The sequence below is a fragment of the Pteropus vampyrus genome, unplaced genomic scaffold (assembly GCF_000151845.1).
Source record: "Pteropus vampyrus isolate Shadow unplaced genomic scaffold, Pvam_2.0 Scaffold324, whole genome shotgun sequence".
In the NCBI taxonomy this organism is placed as follows: Eukaryota; Metazoa; Chordata; class Mammalia; order Chiroptera; family Pteropodidae; genus Pteropus; species Pteropus vampyrus.
Window position 1 is genome coordinate 1,890,768 of NW_011889105.1, and position 3,164 is coordinate 1,893,931.

Consider the following 3,164-nt stretch of genomic DNA (forward strand, 5'->3'; position numbering starts at 1 on the left):
CCTTCCTTCCTTCCTTCCTTCCTTCCTTCCTTCCTTCCTTCCTTCCTTCTTCTGAATCTCTGGGTGGTATTCACAGGTCATGATGTCTTTTTGCTGAATCTTTCTGCAGTATTCACAGGTTATGACATTGGGTTCACATTCTTTAAGTTGGTCATTCTCTTCTATCCTTTTCTGATGTTCTAGTCTTATGGAGGTCATTTGCCTGGTGGTTAGAGGCTGCTAACATGTATTTAAGACTTCTGAGAGAATACAGTGTACCAGAGAGACTACTATAATTATTATAATGAGCAGGATAATTCCTAATGTCTGGAGTTCACTTCAGGGTCATGGTCTGTGAGACTCAAACCAATTGGAATTAAAAAAGTCAAAGGACCCTATTGTAAGAATCGGTTTCTTAGTTCAACTGGCTTGTTCAGTGATCTTATGTAGCTGAGTCTCAACTTCCCCAGAAATGTCAATCCAAGTGAAGCAAGTGGTGCTGGCTACAGCACAAACACCTCCTTGCTCTGCAAAAAGATAATCAAGCATTACCCTATTATCAAGAATTTTGGCTAGATAGTCTAGGGATTTTTGCTGGCCACTTAAGGAGAGGTTACTGATTAGAGCCTTATTTGTACTTATTCCTAGCCAGGGGAGTAGGGATCTGCAAAAGGAAGCAAATTTTGAATCATGAATGTCTCTTGGTAATTCTCATTTGAGTCTGTGGCTCAGGACTAGAAAGTTGACAGCCATGGAGGCCAGTAACCACACTGGTGGTTTCATTCTGCTTACCCTTGTGTTGTGTCCCTTTCTTTGTATACAGCCTGAATGCAAGCTTTCTTGGGTTCATAGTTATTAACTAGAGGCAGGGAAACAGACCCATGGGATTAAGGAGCCTGACATAATAGAGAGAGGGCTGAGTTTGTTCCAGAGAAACTGAGGCATTAGAAATCAGAGAGAAGTTTGTGATTGGCAGAACTACAGAATCACCAGCATCGTGGCAAATCCAAGAGTTATCTGGAGGTGGGATTACCCTCCTTTGCAAAGGCCTGAGGTACGTGAACAATGACATTATCTTTCCAGGCCAGAACAAAGCAAAAAGTGGACAAAATAATCATAAAGACATTCACCGTGTAAGAATTAGGACAAGGATGCTCAGAGAAGGAAGGAGGAATGGAAAGAAATGTTCTTCATCGGATGTCTTTGGAAAAAGCAGTCTACGTTAATGTTGGCTACTTTTCCACCTAATCGATTTGATCTTGCAGTCTCCACCTTTTGCACAGGACCAGATGTCAGGTGGAGCCTTCTTTAGTTGTGAAATATGTACCCAAGGTTCAACACCTGGTAATGTGGCAGTGTGTCAGTAGTAAAGAGTACTTGGTAGGGTCCTTTCTATGAATCTCACTTTTGCAAAAGCTTAAGAGTAAAACAATAACTGTAAATGATAAAAGACTTAAAAGTACCCATTGTTAAAGATCTGATGAGAGTTATTATAATAGAATTGACAAGGAAATTTGATTATTTCTCTGATATAGAACACTTTAAGATAATAACTGGAATTATAACTGATAAATTATACCCAGATATATCAGACTTCTAGGAATTTCATACAATTTCTAGAACACATATTAATAACATGCCTCCAAACAAATAAAACCTAAGAGGGTTTAGCATCGCTTCTTATTTGAAAATGCTTCCCATGTAATTTAACATATCAAATAATCCTAAGTAATTTACCAGGTGAGAGACAAATTCTTTGAGATTTTTCCAGAGGCCCTGGGCAAAATCTGAAAGTTATTTTGAGGTCAAAAGATTCCATTCAAAATTTGATTTTGGGAAGTTGTTAAAACATCGAAAGGTCTGAATTGACTAAATAAGATTACGGATCATTATGAAATAATGCTTAATTATCTATTTAAACAAAGTAATAATAGGAGATGTTAAAGTAAAATATAGAAAGTTACATAGTTGGGAGCAAAACTTAGCTCTTTTAATATTAAGAAGGCTGGGTTTTCTGAAGTAATCAAAGATTGATAAAGATAATGTGAAGCACGGTAAATTATTTTACTAAGCTACAATTTTTTTTTTTTGCTTCCAGGAAGACTACATAAAAGGTAAAGAAACTTTCACAATCTCTTATCAAAAGTAGAACTGAAGTTCAATAAAACTTTGTCCTTTTAGCCAAGAAAAAAACAAATTCTAATTTTGTACCAGTGTACTTTTGATATTAAAGTTCATTAAAAAAAAAAAAAACTTAAATAAATCTATTTCAATCTCAGCCAGCTTGACAACACATGAAATTCCCTTCCCAGGACTGCTTTTCCACAAACCTCTCACAACTTTTTTATATCCATTCAGATTTCGTCCTATTTTTTTTTTAAAATATATTTATTAAACTTCTTACCCCTCAGAATCCTTAATTTCTAGTGAAAACTAAGAAATAAGCAATTGTGGACTTTTACACTAGCATTCTATAGATTAGCAAACTTATAAATACATTTCATAATTTTGATAAGTATATTCTTCCTTATAGTTAATTTCTCAATATGGCACAAAACATGTTTATTAATAGACCCAAATATCTTCAGTTCCTCTGTAAAAGAAAGCCAAAGTTGACTAACCTACGTTAAGTAATTAATGTTTCAGTATTTTATCTTATTTGGAAATGATCTAAATATTAAATGAATATCCATCATTTAACTTATCTCAGTATAACTTTAAGATTTCAAGTTACCAGAAAGATTTTAGAAACTATTTAAGTAGGCATACCATAAAACATAATCATTGCTGAAAAGTTAACCTAAAAACTCTTATTCTACTTACACTTACTTAAATCACTTTTCAACATATTTAGATTACTCATGAAAATTTCACAAGACATTAAACAAAGTTAGCCATCATACTAAGTTATTTTTCTTGCTATCAATTTTTTTTTTAACAGAGATAACATAAACTTATTTGACTAATAAACCCAGGTAGAACTAAAAGTTGTATGTCTGCATTATATTTAATGCTAATAATTCTGAAGACATACTTTTTAATTAAACCAACATATTTAAACTAGCTTTTATTTACTAAACATTATCTCAGATCACATTAACTTGAAAAATATTTGGGTTAGTTTCAATATTTGAGTCTAGAAATACTTAATTTGATAATTCTTATTTTTTAAAGATAATTAAATG